The sequence below is a fragment of the Rhinatrema bivittatum genome, chromosome 4 (genome assembly GCF_901001135.1).
Source record: "Rhinatrema bivittatum chromosome 4, aRhiBiv1.1, whole genome shotgun sequence".
Classification (NCBI taxonomy): Eukaryota; Metazoa; Chordata; class Amphibia; order Gymnophiona; family Rhinatrematidae; genus Rhinatrema; species Rhinatrema bivittatum.
The window spans coordinates 409,953,952-409,975,919 of NC_042618.1; the positions used below are offsets into that span (position 1 = coordinate 409,953,952).

At 44.6% G+C, this 21,968-nt stretch overlaps 1 protein-coding gene across 3 annotated transcripts in view; it reads right to left on the reverse strand.

The window, feature by feature from the left end:
- CAMK1 (calcium/calmodulin dependent protein kinase I) overlaps positions 1-13,077 on the reverse strand; it is a 134,352-nt gene extending 121,275 nt beyond the window's left edge. For all 3 annotated transcript variants that reach the window (XM_029601139.1, XM_029601142.1, XM_029601143.1), the window contains exon 1: positions 12,803-13,077. The gene's annotated coding sequence lies outside the window, so the exon portion shown is untranslated. The remainder of the gene's footprint in view (positions 1-12,802) is intronic.
- Positions 13,078-21,968: the final 8,891 nt, after the last annotated feature.

Consider the following 21,968-nt stretch of genomic DNA (forward strand, 5'->3'; position numbering starts at 1 on the left):
TGTGATCTGGGTCACTGTATCTCCTCAAGAGAAGTAATCAAAATGGAGGTCTTTGCTGCGTGTAGAGTGGATTGACCAGGAAAGGAGAAGAATAGGAGAGGTTGGAAGATGTTTTGTACTTTTTGGATCTTTAAACCAGCTCCTTAAGGAAGGCTAGGTTTGGGATCTTTTGTCTCTGTAAACAGCAAATAGCAGAGGTGGGAGACTGAGATGATTTTTTCTGAGACTTTGGAAGAAGGCTTTTGGAGCTTTCTACTTTTGAGAGCTATTTGGGAATATCTTTTGAACAAGGGGTTTCATCATCTTATTTTCCCCCCCCAGCCGTTGTTCATGCTGGAACTACAAAGACTACCCTATCCTCCAAGGAGAAGGAATTTTGGAAACAGATTCTGATGCAGGTGTGAAGAAAACTTCCAAAAGTTTTACCATGGATAAAGAGACTGTAGTGGTTTTTGTTTTGATTCTGTTGATGTTGTTTCTAATGTTTTCTATCTTAGCTTGGATTCTTATTTTCAAAATCAAGTAAACGTTTATGTGGAACACCATTACTGGATTCTTTTGGCTACTGGTAGACCAAGTGGAAAGAGATTTCTCCCCATGGAGAACTCCCTTGACCAGTGACTAGGACAAGTTATGTGAGATTTGAGTGGACAATAATATTCATCGCACTAAGGGCCCAGGACAATAGTATCCCCATCCCATGGATCCCCGCATTGTAGCTTCAGAGTTTCAGCCAGCAAGCCATCTGAGGGGCCCGCTACAAAAAGTAATTGGTGAGCAACACAGAAGCTCATGGTGATTTCATAAGCCTACTTTCCCCCCTCTTTGTAAAGCAGGCTCCCCATTCCCCACCAAAACAAAAAAAGGGTTTAGTTTTCTGATGAACATGGATGTAAGAAATTCCAGCTCCCCTGCTCACACAGAAACTCATATTCAGGGCTTATATGGGTCATTCGGTGCCATCACAGATTGTGTTTCCCATTAGAAAGTTGTTATTGCCCAAACTAGTCTATCAATGTACCCCCAAGTCCTGGCCTGTAGCACATATGCTGTTCTGGTAACCCATCCCCACATAACTCTATCCCTGTAACTCCATGCATATCTACAACCAATGGTGATTTTCTGTCATGACGCTGAGCTGGCCCCTTTTTATCACTGACCTGGAACCTTTTTTTGAATTGGTGTCTTTTTAAGAAACACAAGAAATACCAAACTGAGTCAAGGCCAAAATGTCCATCAGGCCCAGCATCTTGTCTCTGACAGTGGCCGATACAAGTCAGAGGTACCTAGCAGAAACCAAACAGAGCCAATCCTTCTTGCTCATAATCAGAGTTCCCTGTACGTACTCGGAACAGTCCAGACCATGGGTTGAGCCTCCTGTCCAGCAGATGGAGTCAGACCAAAACTAGCGCGTCCCTAGCACCTCTTTTTTGACAGGAGCGGCGGCTGTCAGCGAGTTTGACAGCCGACGCTCAATTTTGCCGGCATCAGTTCTCAAACCCACTGACAGCTACGGGTTCGGAAACCGGACGCCGGCAAAATTGAGCGTCCAGATTTCAACCCGCGAGCTGATTTCAAATTTTTTCTTTTATTATTTTTAACCTTTGGGACCTCCGACTTAATATCGCCATGATATTAAGTCTGAGGGGGTACAGAAAAGTAGGTTTTACTGCTTTTCTGTACACTTTCCCAGTGCCGAGAGAAATTAACGCCTACCTTTGGGTAGGCGCTAATTTCTGAAAGTAAAATGTGCGGCTTGGCTGCACATTTTACTTTCTGAATCGCGCAGGAATAACTAATAGGGCCATCAACATGCATTTGCATGTTGCGGGCTCTATTAGTTTGGGGGGTGGGGGGGTTGGACACACGTTTTCGAAGCACTATTACCCCTTACTGAATAAGAGGTAAAGCTAGCGCATCGAAAACGGGTGTCTAACCATGGGTTAACAGTGCGCTCCACCGGAGCGCACTGTACTGTATCCACCTGTAAGTCTTATTCCTGAGACTACCATAAGTCATGCAATGAGACTCTTCTGGTGAGTTTTTATTGCACCAAAGTATTTTTTTCACTATTTGCAACACTTCAAAGTGTATTACATTCAGGTATTGAAGGTATTCCCCTATCCCCAGAGGGCTAACAATCTAAGTTTGTACCTGAGGCAATGGACGGTAAAGGGACTTGCCCAAGGTCACAAGGAGCAACAGTGGGATTTGAACCCTGGTCTCCTGGGTCATAGCGTGCTACTCCTCCACTCTTTGAGGCCAAGAAGAAACTTTACTAGATCAGGGATGTCACTGTTTTATAGATATCACTGTCCCAGTAGTTCCCCTTCTGGTTTGTTTCTTAAAATGTGAGAACATGAGACAACTATAGCAGAAGACGTCTTTGGCACAGAGCAAAGGATTCTAGAACATTTGCTAGGTTTTCTTTGGACCATTGCTTATAGCTTTAGTGGGAGAGAGGAGCCCATTTGGATAAAATGGTTTGAAATACAGAACCTCTTTACTGAGACTACCAGAAGAACCAAGGAATAGAACAAGGTGGAGAAATATTGACAGGGTAGGAGAACACGCCGCCTGCTTTTGCAGCTCGGAAAGTCCATGCTTTCATTTTTCACTCCTATCAAGATGAAACTACTTCAGCTTTCTTTGGCACGAAGGTCTTCACACAGCCCCCTGTCCTGTCCACAACTGCTGTTCTTATCACCACTGCATCTGGCTGCAAACTAAACATCTTGCTTTGGTTCCTGTACACTTCCTTCCTGTTTTTTTCTTCTCCTCTTGTTCAACATCAGCCTTTCCTAACTGAAAAAAAAAAAGATACATGCAGCCCAGTCTCAAGGAAATCCCTGAGCAAAGTATCTCCAGTGCTGTCCTGGTGCTCCATACCAATAACAATTCCACATTTCTCACCCACAAGTCTCTGAATCCACCCTCAACCCCTACCCCCATGGCAGCGTGGCTCTCACACTTCAGTGGACAAAACACCAAACAATAGGAGATATGGTCTGTCAAACTGCACTGAGGAAGTGCTGATAGTCAAACTCTGAAGCACGAGGTATTCGAGGAGCCTGTACCAAGATGCGCCAAGGGACAGACATCCCGGTTCATCCTGGAGATGAGGCTCCGGGATTCACACTTCTGACTGCATTTGTATAGCCTTTCTGCACAAAAATAATACAGAGAAGGGCAACCAAAATGATAAAGGGGATGGAACAGCTTCCTTATGAGGAAAGGCTGAAGAGGTTAGGGCTGTTCAGCTTGGAGAAGAGACGGCTGAGGGGGGATATGATAGAGGTCTTTAAGATCATCAGGCCGATACAGTACAGACCGGCATTTGGACGCGCGTTTTCGACGCGCTAGCTTTACCCCTTATTCAGTAAGGGGTAATAGTGCGTCGAAAACGCACATCTAACTCCCCCGAGACTAATAGCACTCGCAACATGCAAATGCATGTTGATGGCCCTATTAAGTCATTCCCGCGCGATACAGTAAGTAAAATGTGCAGCCAAGCACATTTTACTTACTGTAAAGGTAGGTGTTAATTTCTGCCGGCGCCGGGGAAGTGACTTAATATCATGGCGATATTAAGTCGGAGGCCCAAAAAGTTAAAGTTAAAAAAAAAAAAAAAAATTAAAATGGGCCCGCGGCTTGAAAATCGGATGCTCAATTTTGCCGGCATCCAGTTTCCGAACCCGTGGCTGTCAGCGGGTTCAAGAATCGACACTGGCAAAATTGAGCATCGGCTGTCAAACTCGCTGACAGCCGCCGCTTCCATCAAAAAAGAGGCGTTAGGGACGCGCTAGTGTCCCTAGCGCCTCTTTTTACCGTGAGCCCTAATTTAAATAAAATTAAGTTACTGAATCGCACGCACAGGAGAGTGGCTTGGTTTACTTTATCGGCCCACATGAGAGGTCTTGAATGAGTAGATGTGAATTGGTTAATTACACTTTCGAATAATAGAAGGACTAGGGGGCACTCCATGAAGTTAGCATGGGGCACATTTAAAACTAATCGGAGAAAATTCTTTTTCACTCAACGCACAATAAAGCTCTGGAATTTGTTGCCAGAGGATGTGGTTAGTGCAGTTAGTGTAGCTGGGTTCAAAAAAGATTTGGATAAGTTCTTGGAGGAGAAGTCCATTAACGGTTATTAATCAAATTTACTTAGGGAATAGCCACTGCTATTAATTGCATCAGTAGCATGGGATCTTCTTAGTGTTTGGGTAATTGCCAGGTTCTTGTGGCCTGGTTTGGCCTCTGTTGGAAACAGGATGCTGGGCTTGATAGACCCTTGGTCTGACCCAGCATGGCAATTTCTTATGTTCTTTTGCAACACAGTTTTGGATTCTTTTGACAGCAATGAACTAAATTTCAAATTCAGGGGCCAATTTACCAAGACAAAGTACAATCCACACGTTGATGGGCCCCATTTTCATACGGCTGTCATTAATTTCAGTGGGGCCTATTTACTAACAATGTATACCACCACCCTTTAGTAACTATACCTCTAAGTCAAACATTGTTTCTATCCTAATATGCACTTACACCCAGTAGATGGTCTTACGTCCCATGCAGACAGCTTGAAATAAGTTTCCATTTCTGCACATAGGGTCTCTTCCCTTTACTTCTCCATAGCCTTACCCTCACAATTTATTTTTTTTTTTAATGGGGTAGGAATGGGAGTTGCAAAGATAGGCTACACAGGGATTCAATAGGCTTTGCACTCCCCTGCGCCTAAAAGACCCGTAGTGGGTGGAAATGTACGTCTCTTACGTAGGCTTCACCTGGGTACACCAGCTCAAGTCAGTCTTTGGGTTTTCCACATTCCTGCCTGTTTCTATCTTTCCAACACCAATTTAATCAACACTCTTTAAATAACTCCATCTTGTGTATTGCCAAGACAACAGCAGCACTAAGGCAAGACTGGCAACCCTTTTATCCCCTCTGCCTCCAATTCTATCGAGTGTCTTCGCGCCTTCAAAATCTCGGCGCCGTTCGTCTCTTGGAAGCCCCCTAGGGGCTCTGTGCAATTCCCAAATGCCTATACTGTTCCCTCAACCCCTCCGTCCCCCTTTCCCTGCTCTTCGTTCTCACGCTCTCTCTTTTGCTTCCTCCTCCTTCTGCCAGAGGTTCAGCCTGCAGTTTCTTCAGTTTTAATGCATATCCCTCTGGCCACCTAACCAGTCTGTTATAATTATTCTTTAATGGATAAATCAATCTTTTCCTAATCTGTTCCTCATTGCTGCTTTCCTTCCCCTCTCTCACCCTTGCTTGGCCTTTTCTTGTCTTCAGTTTGTTTCTTTCCTGCCCCTTTGTCTCTCTCTCTCTCTCTGTGGCTTTTCTACCACACACACAAAGATTTCTTCCTCTCATCATTCTCTCAATAGAGATCTTCTCTAGATCCGGGGTCAGCAACATGCAGTGCAGAAGATGATTTTCAGTGGCAAATGCAATGAAATTCTAATTTAGCGAAGCACACATGGTGGGGAGGGGAGGTGCTAGCAGCTGCCACAGGCCAATCTGTGTTACAAAATAACAACAACAAAAAAAAAACAAACTGTGCGATGCAGCTGCCTGGCATTAGCTTTGCCAACTGACCAGCCCGGGTGCAGAAGGGCAACAAGAATGGAGTGAGAAATGCAAACCACGTGCAGGAAGAATGCTGCCTGTCTGGAGCTGCTTAGCCGCTACCATCTCCCAGTCTTCACCCTCTCTCCACCACGGCCCACCCACTGCCGCCGCCGCCACCACCTCTATTTCCCCCAGTCTGCTGCCAATTCTTCCCGACTGGGAGTGGAGTGGCTCAGGGGTCCCCACCAGCAGCCACCTCAAGTCCCATGCCGGTCCTGCGCTGCTAACTTCCACTGTTGCCTGCCTCATGCAACAGCACTGCTGCCATTGGCCCAACCTGAGGAGGTCAGGGAAGTGCTGAATACAAGGCAGAGCCTAAGGCGGGCGAGGAGGGGGCAGGATGAGGCACAAGAGAGAGAAAGAAAAACAAAACTTGACTGGCTTGAGGTACTCGAGGACCAGAGTTGCCGATCCCTGATATAAATGCTGCATGTCACTTCTGAAAGGTTGGCAACTCCTGCTGCAGATTATGGCTTCCCCTCTTTCTGTCTGCAGATCATGCGCTGCAGAAACCCAGGCACCTTCAGATCCTCTGATAAAACTCCTTCACACCCACTGCATCACCTCGGTCTCTCCACTACCCACCAACACCCTTTGTTTTACCAGCACACTTCCAGTAATGGACTCCCTTCTAGAGCCACACCCCTTTCCCTAGCCGGATATTCATAAGCTGAAGAGACAGCTGTTTGCTTACTTTGCAGTGTAGAAGTCTTTTGGGGCGGTCACACAGCGACCAATTCATCTAGACAGCATGGCATACTGTTGTGCATACTGATCACAGTGGGGTCTCGATACCGGTAGATACATAGCTAATTCCCCTGCACAGAAAAATAAGCCACTTCCAAGAGTCACAGAAATAAGACAGCCACAGAGTGGCGCAAGGTTCAAGACAGTGCTCAGATCATTCATGTGGAGTCTGGGATTCCTGCGTTTCTCCTGAATCATCCACGTACTCCTTGTGGAACCTGCGGCAAATCACTTTTGCCTAAGATAACCCCACGTGTAGTCTGAATTTTAGAAGGTAGTAATAATAAAAAAAATAAGAAATGGATGTTATTCCATCACCCCACTTCCAGGTAGTGTCCAAGCACTGAAAGCAGCCAACATGACATGCACCCAAAAGGTGGCTGCATGAATGCATCTTAGGTGCTATGGCTACACATCACTTCGGGATGGAGCGTATATGTAGAGCTCAGCAAAGATGATGTCCAGAATCTTGTCTGCCATGTACAAAAGCTCAGAAAATATCATTCTGCCCAGCACCAAATCTTCAAACTCCAGGCCACTAAAGCAATGGGAGAACTCGGGATACTGTTAAATTGCAATACCATTTCAAAGGAGACAGTGATATCTTTTAAGAAAGAGAGCTTATTTTCTCTGTTCTACTTGGGAGAGAAAAAGAGACTACATGGGCATCAGCTTACAAAAGTATTTTGTGATTGTTGTATGTAATTTGGTCACTGGTACCAATCTCTCTATTCCCCCAGGTGTTATTTTCCCTAGGGATCAGCAATGGACATTTACTCTCTGGCGCAGAAAACTTTTCTTAAGAAAAAGGGCTCCCTGTTAGAGTGACCCTCTGCTCTTTATTTTTGACCTGACAGTTTACTGCAGCATCCGCAGCCTCCGACCAGCAGAAGATCAGAATCAGAATCGAACCAAGGACCTTCTGCATTGTCACTGGGCATGGGGCTGTGTCATAGTGAATTATTTTTGCATTGATTTTACAGTTAAGAGCAAACTCCTCTTTCATTGAACTTTATGACCAGTTTATCTGCCCATGATATCTTTATATCCTAACTTTACTTTCAACGATCTCATTTTAAATTGATTCTCTCTTAAAGCCTGTCCATGCCACTGGGATCTTCTCTGCCCTCAACCTTCCCCTGCTATCGCAATTTCTTCTTGCAGATCCCTACTGGCTTTTTTTCCTGCACAACAGTAAATTCCTCTTACAAATCTGAGTCAAACCATGAGAAAAGAAATAACGGAAAGGCTGCGTGTACATAGAAAGTTCTTGTATCTTTATGATGGAAGAGTGGATTTTTGCTTTTTGTTTCTTTATTTCTTGTTAAAGGATGAATTAGACAGTGGCAGCTTACTGGAAAGCGCAGCGTCCATTAAACTGCCCACAGTGTGCTGGGAGTGCTCCTTGTAGCAGGAGATCGATTCCATTAAGATATGCTGGAGAGAAATGCGATAGCCGGTCACGTTCCCTGCAATCACGGGATTTCCTGTGGCTGGAGGGAGAGGGCTTTTAACGATGCACTCACATGACGGTCTGTCTTGAGAACGGGTTCTCTCTCTCTCTCAAACCTAGCAGAAAGGGCATCAAAGGAGAGCTACACCAAAAGGGCCCATCGTATGCAAGTGCTTTCCCTTCTTCATTGGCAGGACAGTCACTGCTGCTCCACACCTGAGGCACTCTAAATACAGACACAGCAAGCTTTTTCCCTACTGATGATCCTAGGCCGTGCCTACCTACCAGGAAACCTCACCGCTACCCTGTGACAAAAACACCCATCCTCCCGTCCTGTAATGAAGTTTACATCTTCTTTAAGAAATAAAACACCCTGTGCCATAAGAAAGATGACTTGACACAGCACGAAATGGCCCCAGTTTACCTGGGCCCTAAGAATTCAGCTTGGAGTAGGAAAGAAATGCTAACAATTAACATAGAACCACAGAAGATGTTGGCACAAAGGTCCATTTTGGGTCACCCAGTCTGCACATTTGGGCCTATTTTGCTGTGAAACATTTACTTGTTCTGGGAAAACTAAATTGTTCCCAACCACCCCTCCACCTCAAACAGCACGAAATGCCTGCAAATAGAATGCCTTCACCTTATTTTGGAAAAAGTCATAATTTTCCTCTACTTGCACATCAAAAGGCAGGGCATTCCAGATCACGGACATTGCGACGCTAAACATCTTGAAGCAGAGTTCTCTATTAGGTGTACTTTCTTGAACAATGGAGCCACCACATTCTGCTGGCCTTCCGAATTCAGAGATCTACTTGTGTCTGTCCCCTGTATGCTTGAATTCTGCCACCATTTTGCTCTTATGACTTCCTTTGGAAGTGTTTTCTCACGTTCCAATTGAATTCCCCTCCCTTCATCTTCGCATGATGACCACTTAGCTGTAAGTTTCTCATTTTATGGAATATGATGCACTCTGGTGCCTTCTGGAAGCCTGCTAAATGTTTGTAAAATCATCTCCCCTATTTCTTCTTTCCTCTAGAGATTATATCTCTAGCTCCCTTCAGGTTCTGCAAAGGACTTACAGTGCAGCCCATGTACAATTTTCATGGCCCTCCTCTGACCTGCCTCTACCTTGTCCATGTCCTTCTGTAGATGTGGGAACCAGCACTGATGTCTCAGACATTTAGAGGTAGATTTGTACTTCCCTCTTTCTACTCTTTATACATCCAAGCATATTACAGCTTTCCCAGCTGCACAGTCAGCCCATAAAGATGATGCAGTCTGTGCTGTGTCTTGCTACTACTCCCTTCAAGAAAAGAAAAGTGTCTTAACACCAGGCTGCATGTTTGCACTGTGGCCTCAATGTGATATGGTGCACACATTATTAACACAGTAAATGATGGCAGAAAGACTGAAATACCCCATTCAGTCAGTCAAGCAAGGTTTTTATGGTTGCAACTGTTGCTCCTTGAAGGTTACCCCATGCTTTCTGTTTAGGGCTGTAGCTTATATTCCATGCATCCAACAGGGATGTGAATCGTTTTTTGACGCTTTAAAATATCGTCCGATATATTTTAAATCGTCAAAAATCGTTAGAGGCGATATTTAATAGGAATTCCCCCGATTTATCGTCAAAAATCGTAAATCGGGGGAAGGGGAAGGGGGAGGGCGGGAAAACCGGCACACTAAAACATCCCTAAAACCCACCCCGACCCTTTAAAATAAATCCCCCACCCTCCCGAACCCCCCCAAAATGTCTTAAATTACCTGGGGTCCAGTGGGAGGGTCCCATTGTGATCTTCCACTCTCGGGCCACGGGTGCGTTGATAGAAATGGCGCCGGCGCTACCTTTGCCCTGTCATATGACAGGGCAAAGGTAGCGCCGGCGCCATTTTGCTTCCTGTCCCCCGACATCACGAGCATCGGAGATCGCTCCCGGACCACCGCTGGACCCCCAGGGACTTTTGGTCAGCTTGGGGGGGCCTCCTGACCCCCACAAGACTTGCCAAAAGTCCAGCGGGGGTCCGGGAACGACCTCCTGCCATTTGCTTCCTGTCCCCCTACAGGGGGACAGGAAGCAAAATGGCGCCGGCGCTACCTTTGCCCTGTCATATGACAGGGCAAAGGTAGCGCCGGCGCCATTTCTATCAATGCACCCGTGGCCCGAGAGTGGAAGACCACAACGGGACCCCCCCACTGGACCCCAGGTAATTTAAGACATTTTGGGGGGGTTCGGGAGGGTGAGGGATTTATTTTAAAGGGTCGGGGTGGGTTTTAGGGATGTTTTAGTGTGCCGGTTTTCCCGCCCTCCCCCGATTTACACGATATTTAAAAAAACAAAACCACGACGATCCGATTCCCTCCCCCCCAGCCGAAATCGATCGTTAAGACAATCGATCACATGATTCACATCTCTAGCATCCAACGCCTCTTCCGCAAAAAAATATTTTCTGATGTTGTTCCTGAATCTACTGCCTTGTGGCTTCAAGCTAGCTAGTTTTATTGTTTTATTTTTTAATTGTTTTATTACATAACTTTTTTTTTTTAATAAACGTTGCACACAGCACTGAACAACAACATTCTCAAGGTTGCAAAGGCCATCTACAAATGAGTTAAATAAATGTTGACACGCAGTCGTGTGAACGTTATTTTTTGTGCAGACAACTTTATTCCTGATTTAACAAGATTAGCGCACATGAAAAAAATAATCCCACAAATGTGAGCAATATTACGTACACAAATTAACACTCCCCATGCAACTTCTATGTTAATCAAGGCATTAGCTATTACTCCCCAATACAGAGAGAGGTGCATAGGCTTAACTCAAATTACCAGGATTAAGAAAAACTAACTCCTGACTAAAAGTGGAATAAACTTTCTCGGGCAAGTGTTAATCTATGGGTCTGAACCTGGAGTTTGTGGCGTGGGGATTCTGTACTCAGGCTCTGTGTGCACAAAACAAAATTTGTGAATGCTGAACATGGCTTTCTGTGCGTATTTTCGGGTTGGCATGCTTTTTCTTTTTTAAACTTCTGATGCCTTGGCATAGCATTAGCTTACTACATCAGGCATTATCTTTTTTTTTTTTTTTAAGCACAAGTTAAAAAATGTATGCATTTTTTTTATTCACATTTTATTTGATCAGTACCAATGTTTGCAGATACCTCTTTCCCCTGACAAATTACTCCACAGCTTCACCACTATTTATTGAAAATATTTCTTAATACTAGTACTCCTATATCATGTAACCTCCACTTCAGGGGATATTCATTGGCTTTCTGAGGTCACCAGATTCCAAAATAGCATGTGGTTCTTTTAGTTCAGCACGGCTGCCTTTCTTCTGATGGCAGAGTCTGAGAAATTTGGCAACAAAATTAAGCTGTCCAGACAACCCAAGACATTTTTACAATGAAGGGCTCCCAGCTGCAATAGTGCCACCCCCCCCAGGGTAATCTGACTGCCATTTTCAAATACCAGACCCGGAGACAAAATATGATGAATTCATCATTCAAGCACCTACGAAATATTCCATCCACTGCTGTGTATGAGATCTGTTTTGGTAGATAAGAGAAATAGCTATAAAAAGGCACAACAAATCTTACGTAGGACAAAAAAAACGTTACAGGGCTGAAAGTTTAGGACCTATTGGGACCACAGAGCCTCAAGCATGTTTACTGTATAGCTTCATGTCAGTAAGGAGAGGCCAAGTCTATCCTGCTTTTACTCCCGTTGCGGGCATGGAGTTGTAGTTTCTGTTTGTTTCACAATAAAACCAGGACCGGTTCAACCTCTCCCTACAAACATGGAAGGTTACCCCTGCCTCAGGAAATAGCTCTTCCCTTGATCCAATCCTACAGAAACTAAAACCCTAGCAGAACTGTTAGTTGAGCGATTCTCTGCAAAGTATCAACATGCCTTCAGCCCAAATTAAGTCTCAAAAAGACCATTTAAACACCCACTACAATTTAGTGTAAACTGATAAGAAAAGATGGCTCACCTATGCTATGGTCCCCACCCCTACCCCCAAAAAAACAGCTGCCTTTCCCTTGAGAAGGGTAGGGAGCCATTTCTGTATGCTTCTCAATATGTCTTTAAAAGATACAAATTGTACAGTATCAAAACCAAGACAACAGGCAGCCCACAAAACAGGAAGTCTACTAATAGCATTTTAGACCTTGGGAGATGGGTTTGAAGTGCAGAGAGAGAGAGAGAGAGAGAGAGAGAGAGAGAGAGAGAGAGAGAGAGAGAGAGAGAGAGAGAGAGAGAGAGAGAGAGAGAGAGAGAGAGAGAGAGAGAGAGGACATCTCTCCTGGGTCCTCTCTCATGAACAGGAAGTCTTAAGTACATATACAGGATATAGAATTGCTCTTTCTATGAATCATGTAAGGTAAATGTATCCTTTATAAAACAAAAAAAATATATATATAAACCAGTTCACTGACAAGGACTGCAGACTCCCCCAGAATCAGACACATGGACTATCCCTTTCTAGCTCTGCAGAAGCACATGCATCACACCTGTACGGAGTCAGAGGCTCCTGCTATTATTAGCAATGACGTGCACACAAAAACATAACTGATCTGGCAGGCACCTCAACTGTCTCAGCAGCCAAGGCTCAGATCCTACATGCCCTCCCGTTTCTTCGAGCCCAGTGCTCCACCAGTCTTATTTCAGAATCTTTCCCAGCTATAAAACCCAATAAAAATCCTGCATCGAGCATCCGCCCATCTGGGGCACTTGCATCGCCTGTGCAGGCCAGCTCGGGTCTTTGGTTAGCCTGGCAAGAGGAGTCTCACACACCTCACACGTGTGAAGTGGAAATTATCCCGAAGCCCGATGACCCAAGTGAGGCAGGTGTCGCACCCGCATGGGCTGGGTCTTCAGCCTGCTCATCATGCGGTTGCAGCACCCGACTCCAGCGCTCAGGCTGCTGCTGCTGCTGATATGGTTTGTTAGAGCCTTCGCTTACCTGAAACCGCGAGACTGCTTCTCCGCTGCCCCCTCTCTCTCTCTCTCGGGGGGGGGGGGGTCTCCAGCTCTCTGTACCTGAAGATCTCTACGGCTCTCTCAGATCCTGCCAGCCTCTGACTGACTTAGTATCTGCCCCTCCGAAAATAAATAAAATACGGTAAGGAAAGCTAAGATCAATCAGCCCCCTTTGTCTCTCTCGCCCAGATCTGTGCCAGTGTTTGTAGACAGCGTCTCCGTCTCCCTGTCTGCCTCACACACAAGTGCCACTGGCTGCTGTTTCTCCCCAGCCCGGCACTGATGTCAGTACAGCTGGGCAGGACAGGCACTGCCAAGCAGCCAATCCGAAGCAAGGGGGCGGGATGAAACTAAAATTAAACTTTCGGCAGGGGCAGGGCAGCAGCGGGTTCATTCACAAGCACATCTGCAGCTCATCGGGGGCTGGGAATCCTTGGCAGTACTGAGAAGAGCGAGAAGGGGGGCGGAAAAAAAAGGCCCTGTCAATGATCTCTCCACAGAACTGGAGAGATCCTCAGCCGCAGGACTAAAACTCAATGCCTCGGAAATCAAATCCCTGCTCGATGCAGACGAGCCGGTCTTTTTATCCCCCCACCTCAAGTGGTTTACAAGGGAACTTAAACCTGGTAGACAGATTCCTACTGCAAATCATGGGCCCTACAGGTAAACGTGGAAAAAAAAATATATGCTTTTCAAGGGAAGGCCAAAAATGTCTGACACAGATTCAAATTCTTTGTAAATAAACAAGAAATTGAGCATACCCTAGATTACACTACCTTGGCTTAAAACAGTGCATCTGGGAGTTTTAAATTAGCTATAAAGATACTATAAGAAAAAGCTCCAAGAGACTTATATAGAACAAAGAAATCTCTGGCCAAATACAACTCCCTTCAGAAAAACTACTATTACAATTATTCAGTATCATCATTCAACCAATTCTCTTATATGAGCATGAAGTCCAGGGCCTATTATTAACCCCAAACTATGCAGAATGGGACAGAACCTGAACAGAAATCCTGCATTTTTTTACAAAGTTCCTCATGAGAGGCTTCTAGGAAAAGTAAAAAGTCAAGGGATAGGTGGCGATGTCCTTTCGTGGATTACAAACTGGCTAAAAGACAGGAAACAGAGAGTAGGATTAAATGGACAATTTTCTCAGTAGAAGGGAGTGGGCAGTGGAGTGCCGCAGGGATCTGTACTGGGACCCTTACTTTTCAATATATTTATAAATGATCTGGAAAGAAATACGACGAGTGAGGTAATCAAATTTGCAGATGATACAAAATTGTTCAGAGTAGTTAAATCACAAGTAGATTGTAAAATTGCAGGAAGACCTTGTGAGGCTGGAAAATTGGGCATCTAAATGGCAGATTAAATTTAATGTGGACAAGTGCAAGGAGATGCATATAGGGAAAAATAACCCATACTATAGTTACACAATGTTAGGTTCCATATTAGGTACTACTACCCAAGAAAGAGATCTAGGCGTCACAGTGGATAACACATTGAAATCATCGGTTCAGTGTGCTGCGGCAGTCAAAAAAGCAAACAGAATGTTGGGAATTATTAGAAAGGGAAGGGTGAATAAAACTGAAAATGTCATAATGCCTCTGTATCGCTCCATGGTGAGACAGCACCTTGAATACTGTGTACAATTCTGGTTGCCGCATCTCAAAAAAGATATAATTGCGATGGAGAAGGTACAGAGAAGGGCTACCAAAATGATAAAGGGAATGGAACAGCTCCCCTATGAGGAAAGACTAAAGAGGTTAGGACTTTTCAGCTTGGAGAAGAGACAGCTGAGGGGGGATATGATAGAGGTGTTTAAAATCATGAGAGGTCTAGAACGGGTAGATGTGAATCGTTTTTTTACTCTTTTGGATAATAGAAAGACTAGGGGGCACTCCATGAAGTTAGCATGTGGCGCATTTAAAACTAATCGGAGAAAGTTGTTTTTCACTCAACACACAATTAAACTCTGGAATTTGTTGCCAGAGGATGTGGTTAGTGCAGTTAGTATAGCTGTGTTTAAAAAAGGATTGGATAAGTTCTTGGACGAGAAGTCCATTACTTGCTATTAATTAAGTTGACTTAGATAAAACCACCGCTATTACTAGCAAAGGTAACATGGAATAGACTTAGTTTTCGGGTACTTGCCAGGTTCTTATGGCCTGGATTGGCCACTTTTGGAAACAGGATGCTGGGCTTGATGGATCCTTGGTCTGACCCAGTATGGCATGTTCTTATGTTTTTATCTCCAGTTCTGTGTGTCCACAGAAAAACCCCTAAAAATGGGTGCAAAGCAGAATTAGGATGCTTCCCCTTCCTACTCACCATGCAAAAAAGAATATTCAAATTCTGGTGTCATCTTAATAACAGCAATAGAAACTCCCTCCACTACTAGGCACTCTGTGAATTAACATAAAAACCATAGAAAAAAAAAAAAAGAAATCAGCACCTATAGAGCAAACCTGCCATACCACTCCAGGACCAACACCCGGAACTCAAACAACTACAACCCGGCATAGGAAAAGGCAGGAATGCAAACATGGCAATATGCCTGGCCTAGAACACCAATATACCTCCTCTTGGAACACAGAACAAGCTGGACTGCTACAGGCGCCTACACGGAAAATAATACACATTAGCGGAATATCTCACCTCGATCACAAACGGAAAAAACAGACAGACTCTCACCTAATACAGAATAAGTAATCGCAGACTAGCAATATGCAGACAAAATCTGAACTGGAAACTCCAAAGAAGCCAGACTCTGTATGCAATGCAATGCTGGAGAAATAGAAACAAACGCATTTCCCTCCTGTGCTGTGCAAAATACAGATATCAGAGATGCACGTTTCCCAAAGCTGACAGAGAAATCAATGATGTCATAGAAAAAATAAGCAGGAAAAAACTTTATAATCCTGGGGGGAAAACAGGAGAAACAGCAACTACAGCAGCATACTGTGCAATATCCTGCCAGCAGGCCAAAAATTAAATCTGTCCAGGGACAATACAGACCAGCACCAAATACTGAGACTGGCCTCTGATATTGTACATTCCATAACCTGTAACTATACTATTATTATTATTTTGTAATTTTTCTCTCTTGTCTGCCCCTTATTTTAATTATTCTATGTATTACTTGGGCAACACGTAAAATAATCATGTAAATAAAGTTATCTGAATCTGAATCAGCAGAACAGCAGATGCCCAGAGAGATCTGCACAGGCAGATGGATAGACAGAGAGAGCTGAAGAGACACAAGCTCACCAGCAGACAGAGCTGGAAAAGCAGACCCACAGGTCAGATTTGAACCACAGAGAAAGGCTCACACCTAAAAATATTTTGTCAGTGAGGCAAAATTTAGAAAAACCCGAGTCCAGAGCAGTGGCACAATGCAGAAGATCCGGGTTTTATCCCAAGACCTGACTTCTGCTCTCCTGGGCCACCTGAAGCTGGAAAAGCTGCAGAGGAAGCACGCAAGCCCCTGAGGGCAGGGAGGAAGTCTCAGTCTTGACCGCCACTGGACACACTCCAGCTGTTCATTTACCAGCTTCCAAAGGGAGTTGTGGTCACAGCAATGGATGAGGTCAGTGGATTATAAAAATAGAGAAAAATCCCAGATAGTTGAAGACTCGTGGTGCAGAGGCCTAACAGAGGCTGGTTCTGATCGAGCTAGAAGCCAAAAAGTGCAGCGCTCCTCCCACCTCACAAAAAATATATTTATTTTTAAAGATAAAAAATATGAATGTGAATGCCTCCCCTTCTGAATACTAGTTGCATCAGTACAAAATGAAAAGCAAAATCAGCCAGAGCTGGAGAATATGGATGATGTTGGAGACACTATAAAAAAAAAAAACCAGACAAGCAGAACTGGGGAAAAGTGGAACAGTCAACGGAAGTAAACAAGGGAAAGAAAGAACTCAAACCAGAAAAGAACCCCAAAGAGAAAGCAGATATTTAGGGAATGCAAAATCTAGGGCAACCAGAGAGAGACTGTGGACTGATACACAACCGGGCAGACGAAAAGAAGAATGGAGGAAAAAAAACTTGGACACAACGATCAACAAAAAAGCTGGAGAAAGAGAGACAAAGAGATCTAAAATGTTACAAGGCGGTGGGGAGGAACAGGCATGGAGGCCAGTGAGTAAGCACAACATGACACATGACTGACACAGCACAAACAGAAGCACAGAGACAACAGAAGGGCCCAGGCAGCCATCCAACTTAAAAAAAAAAAAAAAAGACAAGCTGAGAAGCAGACAGTAAGAAAGAGCTGCATGCGATTTCTGTACACCACACTCCTCACCCGGCAGGCACCGGAGATTGAATTCTAGGGGTTTCTATGTCTTTTTTTTTTTGCTATCTTTTTTGTTTTCTTTTACTTTCCGATTTTTACACAGAAACTATTTGTTATTATTTATTGGCAGTTGAAATTCCACTTTTTACCAGGCACGGCCTCAAAACGGATCGCAAGAAAGTGACAGCAACTAAGCACCATGAAAGCTCACGGAGTCGGCCTAGTTTCCTTCTTGGTGCAATATCATGACACAGACCCAGCTGATTTCAGGTTCCCTCGTTTCTTTGCAACTAGGACTTCTCTGCGCTTATCTCAGGCTTTCTTGAGTTCCGTTCTTTCCTCTCAAAAAGTTTGCTTCTTGTTCAAAGCATTTGAATGTCTCTCTTATATCTCCCCCATCTCTCCTTTCCTCTAGGGTACATATTGTCTTATCTTATACAGTTTTTGATGCAGATGGTGTAAGCTGTCTCCACCCTGTCTACAGGCTTTAGGAGGTACAGCCAACAGGAGAGACCACAAATCTCCAGATCTCACCAAAATACCTGGAACTTTTGACTTCACCCTGAGATTACCATGGATTAGCCGGGGGGGGGGCAACTACACAGTGGGACCGGATGCTCACAAATGTGCTCTCATAAACACTCTTCCATGTTCACACTTACTTTCACCGCTCATTCTCTCACATGTCCATTTACACCTTTACTTCTGCCATTCTCCCACCAACACACACACACTCACTCACGCCTCTCCCTCTTCCATACACACATGCCCACTCACTTTCACACCCATGCTCACTTGCACTCAGCTCTCTCCTACTCACCTACATACACTCTCAGATCTCTTCTTCCTACACAAATACACACTCACTCACTCTCAGACATGCTCATTCATTCTCTCTCCCCCTCCTTTCAAAACACACTAACAACAGCAGACTCTAACTTGGGCTCTTGGAGCAGCGGCAGCCTCTTCCTTCTCCTCCTGTGCTGCGGAGGTGGACGCTGCCTGGGCAAGAAATCGCAATGTCGATTGGCCAAGGCAAACAGGATGGGGCGGGCAAGTGGCTGGATACAGGAAACAGGCTGTGCAGGAGCAGGTAGTGTCACGAGGAAGCGAAGTTAAGAGTTAAAAAGGTCCGGAGATGGTAGAAATCACGGTCGAGTTCCTCCTTTTTCAATCGCGCAAGACCAATGACGTTCCTTTCTTCTTTCCGGGTAAAAGCAGATTGGTTTTGCTGCAGCACCCGGAGATTTCCGGCATTGGCCTGGAAACCCGGTAATTCTTTTAGAATTCCAGAGTCTCCGGGCCAAATCCGGAGAGTTCCCAGGTACGCTCACCAATGACCTCGACAGAGACCATCATCACCTTTTTTTTTTTCTACTGCGAATGCCACACCCATGCACCCTAGCATCCCTCTGCTCACCACCGTATCACATTGTTTCGCTATCAGACATGATCACCCAGAGTTCTCCCTTGTGGTTGGTGCACATCATTATCTCACTCCCAGTTTGTTATAGGTTCACTGTGTGCGTAAAGCAAAATACAGAGTCAGAACCCCCAGGCCGCTTCCCTGGGGTGCTTCTTTATTCTGAAACACAAACAGCGCTGGTATCCCCCCCAAGCACATCCTCCCTGGATGAGATCCACTGCCCTGAACACAAATCCCAAACCAAACTACCACTACCATTTCCACTGCAGGATCTCAAACTCAAAAGGACCATACATTCACTTACACTCTGAATCAACACACAGTAGCTTCCAGAATAGCAGCATTTTATTATCTGCCCAGCAGAAAGAAAGCAATTCAGCAAAATTATTACACATTATTACAAAATTATTATTGTGCATCCCTAGCGCAACCATGGCATCGGACGCCCAGGAGATGTAGCTGTGCGCTGGTTAGGGAAACAGATGCTCAATTAACGAATGTCCGTTTTCCTAACCTGTGCACAACCATGGGTTAGGAAAACAGACACTTGTAAACGGAGTGTTCATTTTCCTAACTTGACCACCGTCAAGATTTTTTTTCCAAACTCTTTTTGGCTCTTTTGTGGTGGTGGCTTGGAGTGCACAAAGACTTAACACCAGCTCCAGGCTGGTGTTAAGTTTTGCTTGTTAAAAGGTGTGCGTCAGGCACACGGTGATTATTTACATCGGGAGTAATACCTAATATCCTTATCTACATGGCATTTACATGTGATGAGCACTATTAGCTATGTGCTGGTTTAGACATGTTTTGGAAGTGCTAATCCCACTATTACATGGGGAGTTATTGTGGTGAATCTAGGCTAAGAGCACTGTATTGCATCAGCCTGCTAGTGCAAAGATAATAGTTATAGTAATAAAGCAATACCAAGCTTCCCTGTCTCAGTTGTCACAAAAGCAGCACTACTCTATTGCTTTCAGTTGTTCAGGATTGCAAAATCTTCTCTCCCTCACTTATAACACAGGCGGTTTCCCAAAACAACTGGCTTTTCTTGTGATTCTGCACATAATATATGATCTGGCTATAATTGAGAAGGAATACAATAATAAATAATTGATGGGGCTTTGTTACTGAGTAGGATTGAAGAAGTGCGATCTGTGCATCTGATGTGCATGTTATATTTTGATTTGCATATTTAATATTGTTTATTTTAATTTGATGTTTTATTATGTATTTTATTTTGGAATTTTTTAATATGTTGTAAATCACAATTTTGTAATCAGTGAAGCGATACAGAAATATTATTAAATAAAATAAATACCTCTTATGATCTCACAGTTGCTACAGTCACATGACGTATGTTAGTGGGAGAACTCTAAATTCACAAATGACTTCTAAACACATCCATCCTTAGCCAGTGTTGTTGGACCCACTGTGTATTGCTCCCTTGGATTTCTGCACCCCCAAATGCATAATTCTGTATTCTTGTATTTTTTTACATTGAATCTTAGCTACCAAGCACATATGTACTCTTGAAGCTTTCTTAAATCACTTCTCGTTCCTTTTTTTTTTTTTACCAGGAAATTACTTCAAAATTAAAGCCCCGCTTTTACCTCCTGGGCTCTGCTTGCATCCTCTCCAGACCCATCTTAAGGCATTTATGGGTCTTAAGAAATCCATATGAGGCAAAAGTGATTGCCAAATGTTACTGCTCCGGAGTTGGTGAAGGCAAAGGGTACAGAAAGACCATGGGTGGAGTGGAGGCTTTAAAAAAAAATTTTTTTTGCTGCAACAGTGTTTTGGTTTTTTTTTGTTTTTTAATAGTGGGGGAGCATGGTGTCAGGAATAGTTACCCTGGCCCCTTTCTTTTTTTTTCCTGTTCCATAAGCATTTTTTATTTCATTTCAAATAAAAAATAAGTAAGTGCACACCCCCTCCTCTGCAGTATTGCGCACAAACAGGCCGATGCTGTACCGTGCGCTGGCTGCAGCGCACAGTTTAATCTGCGAATGGATGCACGTCCATAGCCCCCGATGCAAAATAGGGGTTAACACGTCCAAAACGCGCACCCAATCGTGCCCGTAGGTAATAGCCCTCATCACATGCAAATGCATGTTGATGAGGCTATTAATGATTCCCCCTCCATGCCAAAAAAAAAAAAAAAAAATAAAAGGGTGCCAGAGGAGCACATTTTTACTCTCAAAAATTAACACCAGCTCTGGAGATATTAAGTTAAAGGAATTAAAAATTAGAGAAATGTCGTCGTCCCCCCCCACCCCAAAAAAAAAAGTGTGCCTGTCAGGTTTGGAAAACAGACGCTCTAAAATTGAGTTGAGTGTCGTTTTCCTAAGTGGCTGACAGCCACCTCTCACCGCGCGTTAAGGGTGCGGGCGCTCAGTCATGAGCACCCTTTTAACGCGTCCCAATATGGCATCGCCCGAAAGGTAACGAATAGAACTGGCCAGAGGACAAATCCAGAGTCACTCCACTAATCACCCCTCTTTCCTCTGAATGAATGAATTGCAGTTGTCTGTCCCTCTACTAGTGTCCAATCCAGTCCACCATCTAGTTGGGGGAGGGAGGGCACCTCTAGGAGACTTTAAAAAATGGTCTTCTGGTAGAGGTAAGGGGGAAGTGATATCTTCTAATAAAAATATTTGTTATTTATACAGGCTTGTCAGGATGTGCACTGCCTCGTAAGGATTTGCAGGGCTTGATCAAGGAGATGAAAATAAAAGTGGTACTATGGACACAGTGCTGTGGTAAGGTTACCAGGCAGACTGAAATGGCCATTTTGGTTTTTATCTGTAGTGATTTACTATGATGATACTATCTAGTAGGGAATGGGGGTCATAATGGTGATCAATGGAGTTGGAAGTCGAGCTGCAAGCATCACATCTTCAGTGTAACCTCATCAGATGGACTCCTATAAAATTTAGTTCCAGGAGCTGTTAAGGCCGGATTTTCAAAGCCGCGTGCGTCCATGGGTGAGCGGTTCCCGGCACACGTTAGCGCGCGCATGTTATAAAATACACTTCCCGCGCATACATGCGCGCCAGATTTTAATGTCTGTGTGCGCATGTACGAGCGGGTGGCCTCCTCCGAGCGGGGGGGCGGCGATACGTGGCGTCGTAAGTAGGGCTTCCCCAGTTCCCTATACCCCACGTAACCTTCCTACCCTTTCCCCTCTCCTCCCCAACCCCTAACCCCTTCCTAGCTCCTTACATTTTTTTTTTGTTTCGTTACTTACTGCTTCTCCGGAGCAGAAGTAACCTCCCCGCTCCAGCTAGATGCAGCTTATAGCGCCAGTCCTGGCCCACCTCCCGCTCCACCCCTCCCCACCCAGACCATGCCCCCCAGCCCACCCCTTTTGCAGGGCCCGGCCCTTCTACACGTAACGGGTGTTGCGCGAGTGACCCTTTT